The sequence below is a fragment of the Rhinatrema bivittatum genome, chromosome 7, assembly GCF_901001135.1.
Source record: "Rhinatrema bivittatum chromosome 7, aRhiBiv1.1, whole genome shotgun sequence".
In the NCBI taxonomy this organism is placed as follows: Eukaryota; Metazoa; Chordata; class Amphibia; order Gymnophiona; family Rhinatrematidae; genus Rhinatrema; species Rhinatrema bivittatum.
The window spans coordinates 200,268,189-200,292,719 of NC_042621.1; the positions used below are offsets into that span (position 1 = coordinate 200,268,189).

Consider the following 24,531-nt stretch of genomic DNA (forward strand, 5'->3'; position numbering starts at 1 on the left):
CTTAACTCACCGGGGGATCACGGAAATCACCCCGGGCAACTCTACTGGGGGAGGGACCTTAGGGTATTACCGCAGGAGTGCGGGGCTCGATGGGTTTGTAGAGATTTAGGAAGTAGAATCTAGAATTACAAAAAAAGAGAAAATTAAAGTAGCTTTGGAAAGCACGCTCAACGAGCATGCAGGCACTCCAAACTGCTTTGGAGATGGAAATTACTGAGTTGCTGCGCTTCCTGTGGGGATATATATACCCCCGTGCCGACGTCAGATCCGTCTCCAACTGCTAGCACACGGATACTATCCCATTCGTTCTGAGTCCATCTGGCTACACGCCAGGAAATATGCAAATTTGCATCATGCATAGCTTAAAAACCCAGCTGGCTATAGGGGGCCCCAGGACAGGCTTGGGAAGCCTTGTAGTAGATAAATATCCCAGAGGCATGTAACAGCATTAACAATCCCACCTACTACCAAACTGCATGCTCTTAGCCTCTCAGGTTAGATCTTTAAACTATAACGCACCAGAAATATAGTTTTCACACAGCTTTTGATTTTGATTATTCAGAACTCAAGGGTTCATAAGTCATATCCTGCTCAAGTCTTGGAGGTTAAAGCGCTAATCACCTCAAACTGACTTTCAAACCCATAAATCTGCTGAAAATCAAAACACATGAATTAAAATGCTTTGAATTATGTTTCAAAGCAATTTGATTATCTACCTGTTTTCCAGTCTCACAGTGGTCAACAGACCATTAGAATCCGATATATAAATCATTGACTAGACAAGGCTGAGCCCAGGTTTCCCCTAGGTGGACAGAAATGGTCCTGCTTATATTTCTAGAATAAACGTTTGCCTTCTTCCAAACTCTTCTGAAGTCTGGGTATTTATAGCCTTTCTGCAAACTGGACTTCAAAGTACCGACCTCAAACTGACACCAATAGCAGAAGTACAGAGAAGTCACTACCATCTGCACTCTAGGCATGTTCCCTGTTAGGATTTTCACAAAGACACCACAAATAGAATATAGTGACTGCATCTACATTTAGATGATTTTGCAAGTCATTTTATGCTTGTATCAGTAGTATCAGTTATAACTGGTTAGTCATTTTTCTCTCATTCAGAGCTCAGGCTAGTCCAGTGGTTCTCAACTTTTTTCCCCCATAGTGACACACCTGATAGAAAACACTGATATGTGCCACACTGCTCATTACAATCCAAAGCAAAAAAAAAAAAAAGGCCCCATATTACTGTTATTGTTAAGAATGACAAGGGAAAGAAGAGTTCTCTCTCTGAACAGAAATTACATAAATAGTAAACCTTCCATACCAGAACAGCACCAACTTCTAGCATTCAAACAGTAACCACCTTACCTAAGAAAGGCAACCGTGAAAATAGTTCACCAGGCCTTAAAACTACAGTACTCATCCTATTAGGAAAAAAGGAACAAGCCAGGCTGCAATACAGCCCTACACAAACTACATACCAACAGAACACCTCACCTCAGTCACATGTACAGACCCTCACCTAACAAACGGGCCGATTCAGTAAAGTCCACGGGAGAGCAGGCGAACGCCCGCACAGGCCACTCGCCTGTGCGCGCGATTCAGTATTTAAATTAGGTCCGGCGGTAGAAATGGGCAAAGGGAGGCTGGCAGCGGGTTTGACAGCTGACGCTCAATTTTGCCGGCGTCTGTTCGAGCCCACTGACAGACACAGGCTCGGAAACCGGCAAAATTGAGCGTCTGGTTTTCGACTCGACAGCCGCCTTAAAAAAATTTTTTTTTTCACTTTTTTTTTTTTCCACTCTTCAGGACCTCTGACTTAATATCGCCATGATATTAACTTGGAGGGTGCCCGAAGAAATTAGCGCCTACCTTTGGGTAGGCGCTAATTTCTGAAAGTAAAATGTGCGGCTTGGCTGCACATTTTACTTACTGAATCGCGCGCGGATACCTAATAGGGCACTATTAGGTTCGGCAGGTTGGACACGCTTTTTCCGCCCCTTACTGAATAAGGGGTAAGGGAAAAAACACGCGTCCAATGGCAGGTTAACAGTGCGCTCCGATAGCGCACTGTACTGTATCGGCCCGAAAGAATAAAGAGGACAAAGCATAAACAAACTGGCAGACAAAAACACAACTGGAAACCGCAACAAGAAAGACTAATGCTTTGCAAAGGAAAAAAAGAGAAACATCACCAATCAAAAAAAATAAAAAAACCCCAAGAAATATAAGATTAATAGCAGTAAAAACAAAATAAAACAGGATTTCAAAACAGCTGATGAATGGAATCCCCAATAAGGATTGAAAAAATGCTCTGCTCTCCGAACCTGGGAAAACAGGATTTACATGTGCCCTGAGATTTTTGCGAATTAGCAGAAGGGGGAGGTTTACTAGCAACTTTCTCCTCTCTCAGTCACACACAAGGTCTCTCTCACTTTCATAGGCTCTAAATCACATATATACAAATACTCTCTCACACACACAAGTTCTCAATTGCACACATACACATGTGCTCACTCTTATACACAGTCTGGCTCGCTCATTCACTCTCTCTCCCCCCCCCCCCCCAAGAGCAACTACTAGCAGCAGCAGCCTCTTCTTACAACTCTTGCGGCCTCAAGAAAGGAATCCCATTGACTGTGGGGGCTGACACTGCTCCGGGCCATGCTGCTATTTTTTAGGCCAATGCTGCATGCACTTATTCCTTAGCATGGTCTCTTCTTCCCGCACACCACTTCCTTTTGTGAGCTGCTGGGATGGGAAGAGAGCATGCTGCTAGTATCGCTGACTCCAGCTCTCCCTGCCACTTTCCACCCAGGTTATCAACATTTCAAGCCGGGGCAGAGGAAGAGAATTTGCATCTCGCTGAGGTCGGTGGGGAAGCAGCTAGGCCAGCAGGGGACCGGGAAGTGTGGCGACACGCCTGTGTGTGCTTGGTGACATGACACACTGGTTGAGAAGCACTGGACAAAAGCAAGAACCTAAGTATTCCCCCTTAAGACACCAGCATTTGCTGCTTCTGCTTCTTGGAGCTCAGGAATTACAAAAAGCGAAGTTGTTTACCTGTAACAGGTGTTCTCCTAGGACAGCAGGATGTTAGTGCTCACATGTGGATGACATCAGATGGAACCAGGCATGGAAAACTTCTGACAAAGTTTCTAGAAACTGACTGGCACACTGAGCATGCCACTATCCACGTGGAATCTCTCTTCAATCTCATAAGTAGATTACAAAAAAAATTAATAAGACACTACAGGAATCCAACTCTGCAGGCTGGCGGGTGGGGTTTCCTGAGGACTACCATCCTGCTGTACTAGGAGAATACCTGTTACAGGTAAGCAACTTCACTTTCTCCTAGGACAAGCAGGATGGTAGTCCTCACATGTGGGTGAGTCCCTAGCTACAGGCTGTTCCCAAAAAATAATGGGACCAACAGACACCAACAGGTACAACAGAGATGCTGTTGGTAACAGCGAGGACAATCTGAACACAAGCCAGGGACCTTAGGAGGAAGAGTTGGGTTCACTGCTGAAAGAGGTCCCTGAGGACAGACTGGCCAAATCTATCATCCCAGTGGCCATCCCTGTCCAGACAATAAGCTGCAAAGCTGTGGAGAGAACTCCATGTTGCAGCCTTGCAGATCTCTCCCATTGCAATTGCATGCAGGTGAGCCACCATAGTCGCCATGGCTCTAACAAAATGGACCGTGACATGGCCCCCCCAGTTGCAGCCCTGCCTGGAAATAGCAGAAGGAAATGCAGTCCACTTCCCAGGTGGAGAGAAAGTCTGTTCAGCAACAGCCACCCCAGCCTATAAGAGACAAGAGACAAAAAGATGGGTAGACCGTCTGAAGCCTGCCATCCAGTCCAGGTAGAAGGCTAAGGCCCTCGTACAATCAAGCGTGGTGCAGCACACTTTCCCCTTGGTTAGACTGAGGCCTAGAGAAGAAAGTAGGCAAGATGATAGATTGATTAAGATGGAAATCTTACCACCTTCAGCAGGAACTTAGGATGTGTGCACAGAGCCACCCAGTCATGAAATAATCTTGTGTAGTGCAGATAAGTCACCAAGACATGCCGACATGATCGCTACCAAGAATATGACCTTCCAGGTCAAATGCTTGAGGGTAGAGGAGCACAGCGGTTCAAACAGTGGTTTCATCAGCTTGGACAACACCACACTGAAATCCCAAGAAACTGCAGGGGGCCTCAGGGGAGGCTGCATCGGAAGCAACCCATACATGATGCGCCCTATCACGGGCTGCACAGAGATGAGCAAACCATCCACTTCCTGGTGGTAAGCCCAGCCTCTGAGAGGTACAGTAGGTAATCCAGGAGTTCCGAACAGGGCACGAGAAGAGGTTGAGACCCTTCTGCTCACACCAGACGGTAAGCCTTTTCCATTTTGAAGCATAAGATTTCCTGGTGGAAGGCTTTCTCGAAGCCACCAGGACTTGGGACACCTCCTCTGAAAGGTCAAGAGACTGTAAGATTAACTGCTCAACATCCAGGCCATGAATGACAGGGCCCTGAGGCTGGGGTGGCACAGCCTGCCTTGATTCTGCGTGAGGAGGCCTGGGGCAGTTCTAAGACAGACCGGGTCCTACAGACAGATTCCGCAGGAGCAGGAACCAAACCTGTCTCAGCCAATGAGGGGCTATGAAGATCACAGTCCCCCCTATTCTGGCGAAGCTTCAAGAGACTCTGATACCAATGAAAGTGGAGGATACATGTACAGGAGGCCTGTCCCCCAGTGAAGGGCAAGGGTGTCTGTGGCTGGTTGGCTGTCTGACCTGGTCAGGGAGCAGTATTGGGGAATTTTCCTGTTGCAGTGGAGGGGGGGGGGGGGGGAAAATAGATGCACGTCCAGGGTCCCCAAAGACAGAAAATCTGATCCACCACCTCCTGCTTCAGAGACCACTTGTGGGGTCTGAAAGTTCAGCTCAGCCTGTCTGCCAAGGCATTCTCCGCACCGGCCAAGTACATGGTCTGGAGCAGCATTCCCTGAGCCAGTACCCTGGTCCAGATCTGCACTGCCTCCTGCCAGAGGAAGGAAGGATCTGGTGGCCCCTGCTTGTTGATATGCCACATAGCTACTTGATTGTCAGTCTGGATGAAGACCACCCTGTTGGCTAGCCAATCCCGGAAGCTAGACAGAACGTACCTGATCACCCGCAGCTCCAAGAAGTTGATCTGACAAAGAGCTTCTTGGGAGGCCCTCCTCATGGGTCCCCCAACCCAGGAGGGTTGGGGGACCCACCACCCAGATGGGATGAGCCTGAAATGGAACGCCCTGCTCCAGACTGGAAAGAGTTCACCACCATGACAGGGAGGCCCTGACAGAGGGAGGAGACCTGGATGCGAACTTGAAGGCCTTGGGTAGCCTGATGCCATTGGGCCTGGCTCATATGGAGATGGACAAACAGAATGACATGGATGGTTGCCATGTGCCCCAGAAGCTGCAGCATACGTTGTGACACCATCCGGTGCTACTAGACTTCCTCCACCAGGGACATCAACGTGACTGCCCTGTCACGGGGTAAAGAAGCCTTTGCCTGCGTCGCATCTACCATAGCTCTTATGAAATCCAAATCGTGATGACTGATGGAGACGGGACTTTGGGTAATTTTCAGGAACCCAAGGGACTCCAGAACCCAAATGGTCTGGCGAAGCAACTGCAAAGCTCCCGTCCGGGTTCTGCTCTTGACCAGCAAGTCGTCCAGGTACAGAAAGACCTGAATCCCCCCACTGGCGCAAATAGGCCCCAACCACAGCCAGACACTGTGAAAGCCTGGGGTGCAGAGGCCAGACCGAACAGTAGAATTCTGTACTGAAAATGCCGACACCCCACCACAAAGGGAGATACTTCCTGTGACCTAGGAAGATTGTGAGTGTAAGCATCTTGTAGGTCGAGGGAGCAAAGCCAGTCCCCATCTTGAACTTCTCTTGAGAAAAGTGTTCAAGGCTCACAGATTAAGGATGGAACGGAGGCCTCCTGTTCTCTTTGTAATCAAGAAATAACAGAAGTAAAACCTCCAACCCTGCTGGTCCCGAGGGACGACTCCACAACCCTGACCTTTAAAAGGGCTGAGAACTCTGCTAGGAGCAGCTCTGAATGAGAGATGGGATCCCAAAGTTGATATGGAGTCCGGTGGAACCTCCACGAGGTTTAGCTTGTATACGTGACAGATGATAGACAGGACCCCTTGGTCCTAAGTCACAGACAGCCATCGGTCCACAAAAAAAAAAATGGGAGATGGCCCCCGACCGATCTAGTCTTGGCTGAAACCCCGGGCTTGTGCTCCCTCGCAGCCAGTCAAAACCCTGTAGCAAGGCTAGCCTGAGGCTTGGGCCCCTCTGCTACTAGGACCTGCCCCTAGAACTGACCTGCTGTGGGCAGGAGGATAGTACTTTCTCGGCCTGTAGAAAGGCCTCCTCGGCCCCAGTCTCGAGAACCTCTTGAAAGAAGATGGGGAAGCAGAGACGCCAGCTGACAGATGCTGAAGGGACTCATGATAATCCTTCAGTTGTATGACCGCATCCTTCAACTTGGCAATGATAAGATTATCCCTGGTGCAAGGTAAGTCAGCCAGTCTTTCCTGAACAGGAAGGTCTGAGGCACGGAGCCAAGCAAGACAGCTCGCAGAAATACCGGCAGCCACAATGAGGCCTGCCAGTTCAAAGACGTCATAGGTAACCCGCACTTCATACCCTTCTAAACAATGGACATAAGGGCCTCTTGGAGCTATTGGGCTAAGCCATCCGCAACTTCCTGGACCTGCTTCCAGAGATTATGGGTATACTGGGTCATGCACAAAAGGTAGGAGGCAATATGGGCTACTAACATGGAGCCCTGAAACACCCTCCTACCTATAGCATCCCACACCCTATGCTCCTTGCCAGGGGTAGTCAAGGCATGCGTTTTCAACCTCTTCGCCTTCTTTAGCGCAGATGCTTCTCAAAACCCAAAGTCTGCTGCACCAGATACAGCCTATTGGCCTTCCGGTTCACCAGGACAACAGAGAGGTGGTGTTCCCATAGCCTAAGCAGCAGCTCAGAAAAGATCTTATGAACGGGGACCATCACTACCTCTTTCAGAGCATCCACGAATTGGAGGACCTCCAGCTGCCATAGAGCAGATGAACCCCAGGAAAGTTAAGTCCTCTGGCGCAGATTAACGCCACTCCTCCGAGGGAGGTTGATCCGAAGGAAGACCATCAGAATCCATTGATGAGCCATCAGAAATATAGTCTCCCCAAGGGTCAAAAGGGCCCTCAGGTTCACCAAGACTTCCTGAGGAGGAAGGCCAGGGAGTACTAGGCAAATCCCAGGGCTGAGGCACCAAGGGACCCATGGGCAACAGGGGGCCCGAGGGTCCAGGCATGAGCCTAGGCAATGCAGGTCAGAGCATGCAGGGTCCCAATGGCGCAGAGGGCACCAATGGACCCTCGTCCCCGGAGAAATTCCCAATGGGGATTGGCTCAGACGCCCTATGCTTCAGTGCCCGACGGGTCACCAAGGGCATTGAGCCAATCCAATAAGTGTTCCAACCTGGGCACTGCCAGCATCAGTGCAGGCACTGGCAAAGATCCTGGCATCAGCACAGGCAGGCACTGGCACCAGCAGCTCTAGTTCCCTGTCACTCAAAGCACATTCCACCACCAAGCGCACCAGATGTTCAAACTCCACCTCGAAAGCCTCAGATGAAAGGGCAGGCTGAGAGGGGAAGGGGACGAGGCCAGCTCCTCCTCGAGATGCAGAGGAGGGTCTGCGCCCACACCAGAATCTTTGTGGGGGGGGGGGGGGTGAACCTTCCTCTTGCTGTGGCTGCTTTGGTGGCAAGGCCAACTCTAGTCCAGTACTGCACGATGAAGGAGACTAATGTCAGTGCTTTTGGGATCTCCCATGGTGCTCGGCCTGGTCTTTCCCAGCACTAAGGAAGACAATCCAGAAGTCCAGGACTTAGAAGACACAGGCCAATCTCCAGCAGCCCCCCCCCCTTCACCCAAAGGCCTCAGAGGAGGAGACACCGAAGGGACGAGGAGTTCCTTCCCCCCCCCCCCCCCCCACCCATCCTTTGGGCATCAATGGCATCTATGCCAGATCAGACTTCCCCAATGCAAAAACCTTAACCATCTTGTCCAGCCAGGCATGGCAGCCCTTTGGGGTCAACCGGGCACACAACTCACAGCCCCGCACATTGTGCGATGCCCCCAGGCACAGGATGCATGCTTCATGTGGATCCATTAAAGACATAGTCCAGGTGCATTGGGGGCATAGATGAAAGCCCGAGGCCATCATGAGTCACGTAGACTGCAAGGGCACAAAGACCAGCAGATACCCAAGGAGAGGAAAAGAAAAAAAATAAATCACCAACCAATGAAAATACACTTTGTGGAAAGGTCCCCCCCCCGAAAAAAAAAAAAAGAGCATGAGTTCCAGAACCGCAAGACAGTAGCTCCATGGAAAAAAAAAAAAAAAAAGAGACTGAAGGGAGACCCTGCGTGGACACATGGACAGTGGCATGCTCAGTGTGCTAGTCAAAGTCTCAAGAAACTTTAACAGAAGTTTTCAGTGCTGGGCTCCATCTGAATTCACCCATCCTGCTTGACCTAGGAGAAAGGTGGTTAGCTAGATGAAGAGGACTAAATGTGATCACAAGGTATTTTGAATCTTTAGTCAAGATTAAAACATGGGCTTTACAAGTACCTGAACAGAAAGGCTTTAAGCCCACTATACCTTAACCTTTTTCCAAACTCACTGGAAATAAGAAAATTATTCCTTACCTGCTAATTTTCGTTCCTGTAGTACCATGGATCAGTCCAGACGGTGGGTTATGTCCCCCGTCCAGCAGATGGAGTCAGAACAGAGCTTGAGAGTGCCACCATATAAACCAGTACACTCTCTGCTGGAGCTCAGTATAACGAATAGCAAAGCCCCAAAGGAGCAAAACAATTTGGATCAAGAACTCCTAAGTATGAGAAACACTAAACATAACAGAAAACGGCCACCAAAAAAGGCCGCAACAGCCAACTTGTGAGGAGCTGTGAACATTAATAGGAGAACTGAGAAAACAGAAGACAGAAAAACAATCACACGTAACAGCCCGAGCAGGAGCCCAAAATCCCAGAGTGGTGGGCGTCTGGACTGATCCATGGTACTACAGGAATGAAAATTAGCAGGTAAGGAATAATTTTCTTTTCCCTGTACGTACCAGGATCAGTCCAGACGGTGGGATGTACCCAAGCTTCCCTAATTTGGGTGGGGCCCTGAGAGACCTGCTCGGAGTACCTGATCGCCGAAGTGCCCAGGGGCCGAAGGCGCCAGGTGTAGTCGATAATGCCTGGAGAACGTGTGAAGCGATTTCCATGTCGCCACCCGACAGATTTCCTGTGGAGAAATGGCACGAGACTCCGCCCGCGAGCGCCTAGTGAGCTATGACGCCCCTAGGCGGGTCCCGACCCGCACCGATATAGGCCGCAGAGATGGCGTCCTTTATCCAGCGCGCAATGGTCGCCTTCGATGCCGAGAAACCTCTCTTAGGGCCCGACCAGAGCACAAACAAATGATCGGAAACCCGGAAGTCATTTGTAGCCTCCAGGTAGTGGAGAAGCACGCGTTTGACGTCTAAATGACGAAGAGACCTCGATTCCTCTGGAGTGAACGCCGGGAGTTCCACCGTCTGGTTCAGGTGAAAGGAAGAAACCACCTTCGGGAGGAAGGACGGCACTGTACGAAGCGAGACCCCCGCTTCCGAAATGCGAAGGTAAGGTTCCTTGCAGGATAATGCTTGCAGCTCCGAGATGCGGCGAGCAGAGCAGATGGCTATGAGAAATACAGTCTTGATAGTCAGATCCTTAAGAGTAGACCCGTGGAGTGGTTCAAAGGGTGCGCCCGACAGGGCCCGGAGAACCAGGTTGAGGCTCCAAGACGGACAGGGATCCCTGACCGGCGGTTGTAGGTGCTTAACCCCCTTAAGAAAACGTGCGATGTCCGGTTGAAGAGGAAGAGAGATCTCCTTCTGTACTAGCGCGTTCAGGGCTGCCACTTGAACACGGAGCGAATTATAGGCGAGTCCCTTGTCCAGGCCATCCTGCAAAAACTAAAGAATCAGTGGTACTGTCGCCTCCGTGGGCCGGGTCCCATGATCGGCACACCAGGCTTCGAAGACCTTCCAGACTCGAATGTAGGCAACGGAAGTAGAAGGCTTACGGGCCCGTAGCATAATCGAGATCACCACCTCCGGATAGCCTCTGTGGCGGACACGGCGCCGTTCAAAAGCCATGCCGCAAGACAGAAGAGTTCTGCCTGCTCGAAAAATACCGGCCCCTGGTGCAGTAGACGAGGAAGGTGATTCAGACATATCGGGCCGTCCACCGCCATGTGAAGAAGATCTGCAAACCAGGGACGACGTGGCCACTCCGGAGCAACGAGGATCACTGACCCGTGTGGTTTTCTATTCGGCGCAGGATCTTGCCCACTAGGGGCCAGGGGGGGGAAGGTATAGAGCAACTGATCCGACGGCCACGGAAGAACTAGAGCATTCACCCCCTCCACGCCGCGCTCTCTTCTGCGACTGAAGAAGCGCGGGGCCTTGGTGTTGAGGGCGGTCGCCATCAAATCCAGTCGTGGTGTTCCCCACCGGCGAACCAGTAGCTGCATCGCTTCGTCGGAAAGAGACCATTCGCCGGGGTCCAGCTGCTGACGACTCAGGTAATCTGCCTGAATGTTGTCCACCCCGGCGATGTGGGAGGCCGCGATCCGGACGAGATGGATTTCCGCCCATGCCATCAGGAGCATGGTTTCGGATGAGACATGCTGGCTCCTCGTCCCGCCTTGTCGATTGATGTAGGCCACGGTGGTTGCGTTGTCCGAGAGAATCCGTACCTCTCTGTTCCGAGTCAGAGGAAGGAAACGCTGAAGCGCCAGGCGCACTGCCCTGGTCTCCAGGCGGTTGATCGGCCACTTCGCCTCCTCTGGTGACCACGTCCGCTGCGTGGCGCTTCGTTCGCAGACGGCACCCCATCCCACGAGACTGGCATCGGTGGTCACTACCACCCAAGTGAGAACCTCGAGCGAGACGCCGCGAGCCAAGTGAGCCGGGACCAGCCACCAATCTAGACTTTCCCTGGTAGCCTGAGGAAGTGGTAGGATCACCTGATACTCCTGTGATACCGGTTTCCAACGGGAGAGAAGAGACGCCTGCAGAGGCCGCAGGTGTGCAAATGCCCAAGGTACCATGTCGATGGTGGAGGCCATCACTCCCAGGAGCTGCAGATAGTTCCAGGCGGTGGGCTCCGACAGGGCAGAGAACTGACGTACGTGTTCCCTCAAGGAGTGGGCCTTGTCCGAATGCAAAAACACCATGCCTTGCTGAGTGTCGAAGATCGCTCCCAAGAAGTTCAAGCGTTGAGAGGGCTCGAGGGAACTCTTGGAGAGATTCACCACCCAGCCCAGGGAGCGGAGTACCTCTAGAACCCTGGCCACCGAAGCCTGCCCATGTGTGAAAGACTTCGCGCGAACCAGCCAATCGTCAAGGTAAGGGTGCACAAGGATACCCTCCTTTCGAAGCGCCGCCGCCACCACAACCATGATCTTGGTGAAGGTCCGAGGAGCGGTCGCCAGGCCGAAGGGCAGGGCCCGGAACTGAAAATGCTGTCCGAGGATCTTGAAGCGGAGGTAACGCCGATGGGCCGGCAGGATGGGAATGTGCAGGTACGCTTCCGTTAGATCCAGGGAGGCAAGGAACTCCCCCTTGTGCACTGCGGCAATCACCGACCGTAGGGTTTCCATGCGGAACCTGCTGACCCGCAGGAATCGGTTTACCTCCTTCAAGTCCAGGATGGGACGAAAGGTACCGTCCTTCTTGGGCACGACCAAACAGATGGAATAATGTCCCAAGCCCACCTCGGCGAAGGGCACGGGAACAATGGCCTCTATGGTCTGTAGTCTGTCTAGTGTTTGTTGAACCGCAATCCTCTTGAGATCCGAACCGCAGGGGGAAAAGAGAAACCTGTCCCTTGGCGGGCGGACAAACTCCAAAGCGTAGCCATGCCGTATAGTGTCCAGTACCCACTGGTCTGTAGAAATATTTACCCACTCCTCGTAGAATTCTGTGAGACGGCCCCCGATGGTGAGATTGGAGAAGTGGGCCACTCTGGCATCATTGGGCGGGCTTGGCGGGGGGGGGGGGGGGGGGGGGTGTTCCCCTGCCCTGGACCATCCCGCGCGGATCTCCGCCCACGAAAGGAACACGACCAGGACCGAGGTCCAGGCTGCCGGTACGACCTGTATCGTCGCTGTGCCCTAGCCCTGGTTGAGGAAAAGGACCGGAAAGGACGCTGTCTATCTTCGGGTAGCCGATGCACCGAGTTTCCCCCCAGAGACTTGATGATCTGATCCAGATCCTCCCCAAAAAGAAACTTCCCCCGGAACGGAAGGGAGCCAAGACTCGACTTGGAGGAGGCATCCGCCAACCAGTTACGGAGCCACAGAAGCCGACGGGCCGCTACCACCGATACCATGGACCTCGCCAGTACTCGAAAGAGGTCATACAGAGTGTCCGCCCCGTAAGCTATGGCAGATTCCAGGCTGTCCGCCTGGGCGGCCTCTTCGGGAGGTAACTCCTGGGACGTGAGAAGCTGTTGGACCCAGAGTAAACTGGCCCACTGTGCCAGTGAGCTACACATGACGGCACGTATCCCTAAAGTGGAGACTTCAAACATACGCTTAAGGAAAGTCTCCAACTTGCGGTCCTGCGTGTCCCGTAGGGCCGTCCCACCTGTGACCAGGATTGTCGTCCTCTTCGTCACCGCCAATACCGCTGAGTCCACTTTGGGAACCCTGATGAGATCCAAAAAATCCTCCGGCAGGGGATACAATTTTTCCATGGCATGGGTGACCTTCAATGACGCCTCAGGGGTGTCCCACTCCCTGGTAAGAAGCTGTAAAAAGGACTCATGAATTGGAAAGGCCCGCGCCCTAGGACGGAGGGCAGCCAGGACTGGGTCCCCTTTCCTGGAGGTCGTAGCTACGGCCGGGGCCACTGGCGCTGGAGGATCCGGTGGAGGATCAGGGTCTAGCTCCTGTAGGATGTGGTGAATGAGGTCATCTAGCTCCTCCTTCTGAAAAATCCGTAGGGCATGTGGGTCGTCGCCATCCGCCTGTCCGTCAGCATGCGCTGTGTCCGGCAGGTCAGAGGGGTCAAAACCTGTCGGTGAAGCCGTCCCCGCGGCACGAGGCCGGGGTGGCAAACCATAGGTCCCTGGTACCGTGCCAACCAGGTTCTGTGATCCGGGAGGAGAAAACAAGATCTTAGGTGTCTTGGGAGGAGGAGGTCCCGCGGGAGGACCCCCCGGGCCTACGAGGCCCTGTAAATAGGCAGAGTGCATCTTTAAAATAAAGTCAGGCGAAAAGAACGGCAGACCAGATGACATGCCCGAGGGGGGGCCCTCCTGAGGCACCCGGTCGGGCAATCCCCCCTCAGAGGCCCGATGTGGGAGAGAAACGTCACGATAGACCCCTTCCTCTTCTGGAGACCTTGCCGCCTCGCGATCCGCATCTAAAATGGCCGCCTTTCCCGCCAATGGCGGAAAAGTGGCCGGCCCGCGCTTCCCGGGCTGTGGGGAGGGGGGCACTGAAGCAGAGCCAGGACCGTGCGAGGCGCCTTCCCCCTCGGGGAGGCACAGAGGACAAACCCCCTCCCTCGAAAATTGAGACCCCGGCTCGCCGCAGGTCTCGCACCGTGAGGACCGCGGCATGGCAACGCCGGGTTCAGAAACGCCTCGGGGGGGGGGGGGGGGGGGGGGGGGGCCTGAAAAGCGAAGTGCGGCGCGGGGGGGGCCCTGAGTGGCCTTCGCAACCCACCGAAGAGGTCCCAAGACGTCAGGGGGGGGTTCCCCCCTGTCGGCGCACCCAGGCCCGCGAAAAAACGTCGCCGGGCTGCGGGACAGTCAGCCGTCGCGTGCAGAGGCCGGCACCACCAGCATACACTGTGCACCGTCCTGAAAAGGAAAATTACCTGTGGAAAAAAATTAAACAGGTGTCCACGTACCCCAGAAAGGAGGAGAAGGGAACAGCGGAGGGAGGCAGAACAGAGTAGAGGCACGCCTCCTCAAAAATTAGAACTTTTTTTTTTTTTTTTTAAGACTAAATTGATCTAAAATGTTTAAAGAGAAGTGACAGGAAAAGAACTGAGAGAAAGAAAGAAAATTTGGGATCCTGTCACCCTGGGGAAGTCACTGGTTTCCCCAACTCTCATCTGCTGGAGTCAGAAAGATACTGAGCTCCAGCAGAGAGTGTACTGTTTATATGGTGGCACTCTCAAGCTCTGTTCTACTCCATCTGCTGGACGGGGGACATAACCCACCGTCTGGACTGATCCTGGTACGTACAGGGAACAAACAAATGACACTCTCAACCATGACAAGTTCCTCATTATGCAAACCAAGAACAAACCCATTCTTAAAAACTGCCTCAGACACACTCAAAAAGGTTGATGTGATATAAAGTAAAAGATACATCAGCAAGAGACTGCAGGTTTATTCAGTAGAACAAACCCTCAGCTGTAGCAACAGCTAGAAGCAAATGGGCTAGGTGCTCATCCCCAAAACAAGCAGCATTCATTTTCTTGGGGAGGACCATGATTGGTATAGCACTCAAGGCAATAACCAACAGAATAATTGGAAATACTAAATATTACAATTTAAATGTGCATACAAAGCATATTTTTTCTTTAGTGCAAGTTTTCATACCTACATAGTTTAAACTGAAAGTGTACATCAACATGTTAGACAGGTATCACTTATGCTGAATTTGAAAAAGGTGCTAAATAGAGGAAAGGCTCTATTACAGAGATCTCCAACCAATGGTCAGAGGTCCAGATGTGACCCTTGGCTGCATTTTATCCTGCCTCCAGCAGCAACAACAGAATGAGTTTGACCCAACCCATAGCAGTGATGACAGGAGAAGCTTTATTTGGCCTGCAGCAGGAGAAGCACATTCTTCCACTACATATACTTGAAGTCAGTGTGGCACGTCAATGCCACACTGACTTCAAGTATATGTAGTTTTGTATCGCTAGCATTTAGTACTTCTTGTGCAGTCGGATCCATGTGGCTGAAAACAGGCTGCAACACAGTTATAAGAATATTTTAGCCAACGTGAAGGGCAGTGCAGGAAGACAGACAGTACCAAACTGTGGATTCAGCAGGGCTCATACCATGAATCTGGAATTAGAAGAGGGGAATTAAAAGAGTAGGGGAAAGGGTTGAGAAAAGAAAAGAAGTTGAGAGGGAGCAAAAGTGCATGGGTGTGTGTGAGAATGTACCATACAAGAACACACCATCCTACCATCCATCCTCCATGCCCCCTACCTTCCTAGACAAGCAGATACTGGGAGCACAGTGTGTGGATATCCAGATGGAAGTTTGCTGGGAGTGTGGCAGAGTTGCCAACCTTGGAGAAATAGTTAACATAGTAAATGTCAGCAGAAATGGTCTCTATCCAACAAGCTTTTTTTCTAGGGTAGTAAGGGCAGCTCCATGCCACTAACCTCCTAAAGCCTTCTGTTAAAAGGTAGTAGTGGTGATATTACTAACACTATCTGCCTCAACCTACACTGGGGGGCGGGGATGCTGTCCCCTGCCACCCTCAGGATTTCCACCACTGATAGGGCCAGACATAGGCATCAAAATTCTCAAATAACTCAGGACTTAGTTTCGTGGGCGAGGGAGAGGAAGACCCTTGCCCTCTCACAGGCCAATACAGTAAAGCGCGGCTGCGGTTACCCTGCTTCTAACCCGCTTTTAACTCACAATTTGGCCGCGTAAGTCCAACCCGCAATTCACTATCCCTTTTAACTCACCTTACCGCTTCTTTAAATCAACCGGTAACCCTTTCTGCCAGCAGCATGTATAAGAAAATTACTTCTTACCTGCTAATTTTCGTTCCTGTAGTACTAGGATCAGTCCAGACGGTGGGTTATGTCCCCCGTCCAGCAGATGGAGTCAGAGTAAAACTTCGAGGGTGCTGGTATATAAACTGGTGCACCCTCCTAGATCCTCAGTATCGAGAATATCAAAGCCAAGCCAGAAAACTGGACAGACCAAGGATGATGGATCAAGCATAAACTCAACCAAAGATTGAAACTGTGAACAAATTTATGCAACATGCAATAAGAACTGTTAAACATAACAACACACAGAAGACCACTACCCCCGAGAGGGAAGGAGCAGCGAGCAGAAGGACAGTAGAGAATAGTCGAGCAGGTTCATACCGGGTGGGCGTCTGGACTGATCCTAGTACTACAGGAACGAAAATTAGCAGGTAAGAAGTAATTTTCTTTTCCCTGTACGTACAGGATCAGTCCAGACGGTGGGATGTACCAAAGCTTCCCTACACCGGGTGGGTCCCTGAGAACCCTGCTCGAAGTACCCTGTCCCCAAATGAACCAGACTCCGTCATCGGTACGTGGAGACGGTAGTGTCTGGCAAAAGTGTGGAGAGACTTCCAAGTCGCCGCCCGGCAGATTTCTTGTATGGAGACGAGCTGAGACTCTGCATGGGAAGTTGCCTGAGCTCGCAACGAATGCGCCTTGATACCCACCGGAGGATCCTTCCCGGAACCAATGTAAGCAGCAGCCACCGCCTCTTTAAGCCAGCGTGCGATGGTAGTCTTGGACGCCTGCCGGCCCTTTCTAGCACCCGACCAGAGTACAAAGAGATGGTCGGAGAGTCGAAAGTCATTCGTCACCTCCAAATAGCGAAGAAGAAGCGCTCGTTTGACGTCCAGGCACCGAAGCGCCGCCGGGGCGTCCCCTGGGAAGGCTGGAAGTTCCACCACCTGGTTCATGTGAAACGATGAGACCACCTTAGGCAAGAATGAAGGAACCGTCCGCAGGGAAACCCCGGAGTCCGTGAACCGCAGGAAGGGCTCCCTACACGACAGCGCCTGTAGTTCCGAGATACGCCTTGCCGAAGCTATTGCAACCAGGAAAATCGTCTTTAGGGTGACGTCTTTGATGGAAGCGTGACGCAAGGGCTCGAAGGGGAGCCCCCCCAGGGCTCTCAGCACCAAGTTGAGATTCCAGGAGGAACAAAGAGGACGCACCGGCGGCCGCAAGTGCTTAACTCCCCTAAGGAACCGGGATATATCCGGATGAGACGATGGGTCCGGTCTACCGGAGGCGCGAGCCAAGGACGCGAGGGCCGACATCTGTACTCGGAGCGAATTGTAGGAAAGACCCTTTTCCAGCCCATCCTGCAAAAACGCCAAGATGTGATGGCGGGAAGCTGCGGTCGCGAGGGCCCCCCGCGCCGAGCACCAGACCTCAAAGACCTTCCAGACCCTTACGTAGGCGATCGACGTTGAAGCCTTACGCGCCTTGAGGAGGGTGTCCACCACAGAAACAGCGTAGCCCCTGTTCAGAAGCGCCCTCCTCTCAAAAGCCACGCCGCAAGACAGAAGGGTTCCGCCTGTTCCAAAAATACTGGGCCCTGATGCAGGAGCCGTGGAAGGTGCACGAGTCGGAGGGGCCCGTCCACCGACACGCCGAGCAGATCCGCAAACCACGGACGCCGCGGCCATTCCGGAGCCACTATGATGACCTGGCCGTGGTGCCGTTCCACCCTCCGAATCACCTTTCCCACCAGTGGCCAGGGGGGAAAAACATACAGTAGAATCTGAGTGGGCCAGGGGAGAGCCAGAGCATCGACGCCTTCCGCGCCTCGCTCTCGTCTTCGGCTGAAGAACCGAGGAGCTTTTGCGTTGGCGGCGGACGCCATGAGATCCATCGCCGGCGTCCCCCACCTGCGGGAGATCAGCGACATCGCCTCGTCGGAGAGAGACCACTCCCCGGATCCAACGCTTGACGACTCAGAAAGTCTGCTTGAATGTTGTCCACCCCAGCAATGTGGGATGCCGCCAGCTGGTCCAGGAAACGTTCCGCCCACGCCATCAGGCGCGCGGCCTCCCCTGCGACAAGACGACTCCTGGTGCTCCCCTGCCGGTTGATGTATGCCACCGTCGTCGCATTGTCCGAGAGGACCCGAACCGCTCGTCCCCTGATCAGAGGCAGGAACTGTACCAGGGCTAGCCGAACCGCCCTTGTCTCCAGGCGGTTGATTGACCAGGTAGACTGCTCCACCGTCCACCTGCCCTGAGCCGAGCTCCGGAGACACACTGCCCCCCAACCGGACAAGCTTGCATCGGTAGTGACCACTACCCAGTCCGGCGTTTCCAGGGAACATCCTTGAGCTAGGTTCCTGGGGTCCAGCCACCACCTCAGACTGGACCGGGCGGCCGGGGAAGAGGGAGAATCGCCTGGTAGTCCTGGGAAACTGGTTTCCATCTCGATAGCAAGGACATTTGCAGAGGCCGCAGGTGTGCAAAGGCCCAGGGCACCAAGCTGATCGCAAAACGCCATGGAACCCAGAACTTGGAGATAGTCCCACGCCGTGTGTGTCTGAAGAGACGCAAACCGGACGATTAGATCCCGCAGCGCTTGAGCCTTGTCCGGACGCAGGAATACCTTGCCCAGAGCCGTGTCGAACCGCGCTCCCAGAAAATCCAACTGTTGGGCTGGCTTCAGGCTGCTCTTGCTGAAGTTCACCACCCAGCCAAGGGACTGAAGGAAAGACACCACCCTGTCGACTGCCGCCCGTCCCTGCGACAGAGACTTCGCACGAATGAGCCAGTCGTCCAAGTACGGGTGAACCAGGACGCCTTCTTTCCGGAGCGCGGCCGCTACCACCACCATAATCTTCGTGAAGGTTCTGGGCGCGGTCGCCAGGCCGAAAGGCAGCGCCTGAAACTGAAAATGTTGACCCAAGATTTTGAAACGAAGGAATCTGTGATGGGCCGGATGAATAGGGATATGTAGATATGCTTCCGTGAGGTCGAGGGAAGCTAAGAACTCCCCTTGATGAACCGCCGCAATGACCGAGCGGAGTGTTTCCATGCGAAACTTGGAGACACGGAGCACCTTGTTGATTTCCTTGAGGTCCAGAATGGGACGAAAGGCTCCGTCCTTCTTGGGGACCACGAAGTAAATCGAATAATGCCCCGAGCCCACCTCTCCGAAGGGGACGGGCGAGATGGCTCCCAGGGTCAGCAGCCTGTCCAGAGTGTGCTGCACCCCCTGTCTCTTGATACTTGACCCGCAGGGGGAGAAGACGAACCGATCCCTGGGGGCCCGCACAAATTCCAACGCGTAACCTTCTCTTACAATATCCAGGACCCATTGGTCCGTGGTGATGTTGGTCCATTCCTCGCGAAACAAGCGATGCGACCTCCAATCCGGGGCAGCGAGGAGTGGACTGGCCTGACATCATTGGGAAGGCTTGCCTGAGGCTCCCTGAGCCGAGGAGTCCCTGGCCGGTCTGCGACCTCGAAAGGGCCGCGTCCACGTTTGCGACCTGGTGGAAGGTGTCCTAGGGCTCTGTGTTCTGGAGCCTCGGTAACGCCTCTGGGGGTGGTAGCGGTTCCTGGAAGTTCCAGTGTACGAACGAAAACAACGCTGCCGGTCCTCAGGCAACCTGTGGACCGAATTTTCCCCCAGGGTCTTGATGATCTGATCAAGGTCTTCACCAAAGAGAAACCTGCCCTTGAAGGGCAGAGCTCCCAGACTCGCCTTGGAGGAGGCGTCCGCCGCCCAATTCCTGAGCCACAGGAGTCTTCTGGCAGAGACGGCTGATGCCATGGTCCTTGCCAGGACCCTCAGCAGGTCGTGCAGAGAATCCGCCCCGTAAGCAATGACCGCCTCCAGGCGGTCAGCCTGGGCTGCCTCCTCGGGCGGTAACTGTTGAGAGGTGAGGAGCTGTTGAACCCATCTAAGCCCGGCTCTCTGAGTCAGCGAACCGCAGATAGCCGCCCGGACCCCCAGCGCCGAGATTTCGAAGATCTTCTTGAGGGCGACCTCCAGCTTTCTATCCGAAATATCTCGCAGCGCGGTGCCCCCTGTGACCGGGATGGTAGTTCTCTTGCTGAATCAACCTTGGGGACCCTGAGTAGGTCCAGAAAGTCCCCCGGAAGAGGGTAGAGCTTGTCCATCGCCCTGCCAACCCGAAGGACGCCTCCGGGTTATCCCACTCCCGCACCAGAAGATGGAGAAATGAATCATGAATGGAAAGGTCTTCGCTACGGGACGCAGACCTGCTAAGACAGGGTCACCCTTGGAGGTAGCTGAGGCTACGGAGGGAGCCGGGGGTCCCGGGGGTTCCACGGGAGGGTCGAGGTCCAACTCCTTGAGAACGTGGGGAATGAGCTCCGCCAATTCTTCCTTGCGAAGATGCGAAGGACCCACGGATCATCGCATTCCAGGTGCGCTGCTAGGGCCAAATCGTCATCCACTTGTGACACTGGATCGCCCCCCAGGTTCGGGGCGGGTGACGGGCCCCCCAGGGAGAGTGGTATACTCAAGGGCAACCTGGTGCCGCCCCCTCCGGTCCCCGGTAGCGCAGCCACAACACCCGAGGGCCTGGGGACCTTGGCGGGAGGAGGAGAGAAAGCTGTCCCCCCCCTGAGGGCTCAGGCTCTGCAAATACGCCTGGTGCATAAGCACCACAAAGTCCGCTGAAAAACTGAGCGGGCCCGTCGAGGGAGAGGGCAGCGGGTCCCTGGGGAGTCCAGATGTGGAAGGCAGAGGCCCCGAATCCGAGGTCGGGGGGGCGGACGGCAAAAAATCTTCAGCGGGCTCCTCCGTGTCCGAGTCCGCGCTGCATTCTAGGTCCAAGATGGCCGCCGCTCCCGCCAAAGACGGGGGCGGGGCTAGCCCTCGAGGCCCGCGGCGCTCCTGGCGCGGCGGCGAAACTGTCGGCGGGGCGCCGCTCGTCTCCCCCCCGGGGAGACAACGACCGCATGGCCCGTCCCTCGAGGCGCCCTGACCCGGGCCGCCGCAGGACGGACAGTGCGCGCGTTGCATCGCGCCGAAGGGACGCCTCCGAGTGCCGCACGCCGGGAGAAGCCCCCCCCCCCCCCCCGGGAAAGCCTGAGATCGCGGCGCGGGAAGAGCGGGCTCGCCGTGCCTGCCCACACCCGCCCAAACACCCTCAACCCCGGGGACGGCAAGGGAATGGGACCTCCGTGCCGTCTGCGGCCCTGGGGAATGAAGCGTCGTAGGGCCGCGGGGGAGGTGAGACGCCGCAACGGTAAGGAGGGGAGAGGCTGGCCCTACCAGCATCCACCTCAAAACGCGCCCAAACCTGCACTGAAAGAAAAAGGAACACAAGACAATAAAAACTACCCCCAAGCTTACCCCTGCAGATCCCAAGAAGAGAAGAATAAACGAGGTAAGAGGCAGTCCTGATGGCAGGCTGATCAGGGGAGCCCAGAAACCCCGGCTCCCTGCTGACCGAAACAAAATACTTTTTTTTTTTTTTTTTCAAAGAACTTGATCCATCAACAAAAGAAAGAATAATATATATATAGAGTAATAAACCCTAAATTTGGGGAAACAACGAGATCCCCTCCTCACATCTGCTGGAGTCAGAGAGATACTGAGGATCTAGGAGGGTGCACCAGTTTATATACCAGCACCCTCGAAGTTTTACTCTGACTCCATCTGCTGGACGGGGGACATAACCCACCGTCTGGACTGATCCTGTACGTACAGGGAAATGAGATGTAAACGCTCCGATTACCTCCTTTTTAACCTGTAGTTTTGCCGTGCGTTTAACCTGCTAACTTACCGCCTACCCTTACCTCTGCGTTAGTGTGGAGCGTCAGATCAGAGAGATGAAATTTCATGGGCAAACGACCCCCTCACCCCACCCAGGACCCTTACCCTGGTGTTAGTGTGGTGTGACAGCAATAGGCAGGCTCCGGTCAAAATCCCCACCTCCTGAAGCAAGGCGAAAATCGGCTCGACAAGTCATTAAAACAAAAGTAAATAAAGTGTAATAAAAGTAAACTTACTGCATGTGAATTTTCTTTGAACAGTCCTCTCTCTCCTCCTCCCGAGGCACGCACTGCGGCTCCCCTGCCTCCCGGGGGCAGCGGGCAGCGAAAGCTGCTTCCAGCAGCCCCCGCCGGCTAAGGTGGATGAATGGACGCCCGTACGCCTGGATGAATGCACGCCCGCCGGCGAAGGTGAGTGAATGAATGCACGCCCATACGCGCCGGCGGGCGTGCATTCATCCAGACGGGAGCCGGTGGGCGTGCATTCATTCACTCACCTTCGCCGGCGGGCGTGCATTCATCCAGGCGGAGGGAGCCGGCGGCGAAAGCGGCTTCCAGCAGCCCCCTCCAGCGATGAATGAATGCACGCCTGTGTGTGCAATTTTGGCGCTCAAGGCATCACGACGTTTGACGTCAGCGTTCGCTAATGCACTGCCTTGAGTGCCCAAATTGCATTCATTCACCTTCGCCGGCAGGGGCAGGGGAGCCAAAGAGGCTTCCAGCAGCCCCCGCCAGCGAAGGTGAATGAATGCAATTTGGGCGCTCAAGGCAGTGCATTAGCGGACACCGACATCACACGCCGTGACGCCAAAACATCGTGATGTCACGTCTTGAGCGCCAAAATTGCACGCACAGGTGCACATTCATTCACCTTCGCCGGCGGGGGCTGTTACAAGCTGCTTTCGCCGCCGGCTGCCCCCCGGGAGGCAGGGGAGCTGCGGTGCATGCCTCGGGAGGAGGAGAGAGAGGACTGTTCAAAGAAAATTAACATGCAGTAAATTTACTTTTATTACACTTTATTCACTTTTGTTTTAATTTTCACCCTGCACCTTGCTTCGGGGGGGGGGGGGGGGGGGGGGACGACTCGCAATCCCCCCCTAGTTCCTGTCATTTCAAACGTCATTTGAAATGACGTTTGAAATGACAGGTACCAGCGCACCCAGGATACTGTATAAGCACTGTATAGCGCTCTATACAGTAAAATGGATTGCACGGGCCTAACGCTTCACGGACGCTTCTTGGACGCGGCTGGCATTTGCATGCTATTTAAATACAGTATCGAGCAGTAGGTGATTCGAACTGTGCGTGCGGCAAAGGTGGGTGCGCCCGGCCCTAACGCACCTCTTCCTACCGCTCCTTACTGTATCGGCCTGTCAGTGAGTTGACATCTTATGTGGCCTATCCCTTGAAAGGTTTGGGGATCCCACCCCTATTAAAATAAATCTCTGTATTTTAAGGGGACAAAGCAGATCCATACATTCTCAAACAAAACTCTCATACAAGTTAGTTGGTGATCCTCCACTGTGCAACCTAAAGTTTTTACTTATTTCAATATTAGTGGAAGACAAGTTGCCTTTTGAAGTTATCATGTTTTTTTCTCCATATATAAAAATGCTTCTACAAGGAACAAACAGTGTTCTGAGGCCTAACCTAGAATTAAAACAAAGAGCCTTCAGGGCTATTCAAAATAGAAACGGTACGACATTTTTTTCTACCCGAGTACACGGAAAGCAAGAAAGGCCATAGCTCGCAATCCACTACAGGCTGGCCGGACTAGGGAACGGTTAGCACCCCCATGTTCACTCTCATAAAGAGAGCATAGACCCTTAGCAGGCCTCCAGCAAGAGCGGGGACTTGCACCCTACCTGCTACCTCCTCCTGCTGCTGCTACCCCTCCGCCGACCCGGTATCAGCAAGGATCCGAAGCGCCGGTTATAGACAATAAGGCGAAAGTCGAATCCGTTGCTCCAGCAACGCAAAATACTTGGGCTTAACCCCACTCTGGCAAACGTGTCGCGAGCACGGAAAAAAAAAAACTCATATGCCTTCTCTCTCTTCTGATCTCGGATTGTAAAACCTTACACCATTACCACCTAAGACAGCAATTTAAAACACCCCCATCCCCCCCCCACCAATGGCAAAATATTACCTCAGCACCGCCTCTTCCCTCTCAGTCAAGCTGCTGTTTAAAAAAGATGGCATTCAAACTAACCGCGCCAAACTGCCCACGCAGGACCAATCCGAAGGTGCAGAGGACATTCAAAGCAGCCAATTGGAGGTCACCCTCACTTTACATTCCCCACTGCTGTTGCAGTGCCGCCACCTAGGCGCGAAAACGCAACTAAAGGGCGGCCGGAAATGTAGGGAAGAATATACTGTACTATTATGAAATGTATATGGTTAAAAGCGAGGATATCAGAATTTGCCTGTTTTATATATAAACCAACTATTTTTCTGGATTCTATTGTGTATCATTCAAAATACGAATAGTTTTGCCGAGTTAAGTTTACACTGACGGGCTCCTCTAACCTTAACGTGCTTAAACGTAGCCAGTGCACGAGCATTGTGGGACTTGAAGTTCTTCATACAATTGTAAGACGTCATTTTTGTGATCTGTAATCTAAGTACAAACATTGTAGTATTTGAGGGATTTTGTAATGCTAATGTACATTAAATGACTTGTAAAATAGCTGAAAAGTGATGTCTGGCATGTGGTAAGTAAATGCCCGATAGGGCTGCGACAGCTGTCGCCTGGGGTCCTGTTTGTTTTGAAAGCTGATAAATTCTGTGTATTCCAAGCGTCTCTAAATGTCAAATAATAAGACAAGTTAAAAAATATAGCGTTTTAAAAATGTCA

General features: G+C 53.1%; 1 protein-coding gene across 2 annotated transcripts in view; it reads right to left on the reverse strand.

Moving 5' to 3' along the window:
- The window catches only part of CDK1 (cyclin dependent kinase 1), a 129,524-nt gene extending 105,590 nt beyond the window's left edge, over positions 1 to 23,934 (reverse strand). Inside the window, exon 1 of one of the 2 annotated variants that reach the window (XM_029609753.1) lies at positions 23,824 to 23,934. The gene's annotated coding sequence lies outside the window, so the exon portion shown is untranslated. Of the gene's footprint in view, positions 1 to 23,539; positions 23,790 to 23,823 lie in introns of those variants that run through there. The other variant, XM_029609752.1, reaches the window with a different exon arrangement.
- Between the last annotated feature and the right edge of the window lie 597 nt (positions 23,935 to 24,531).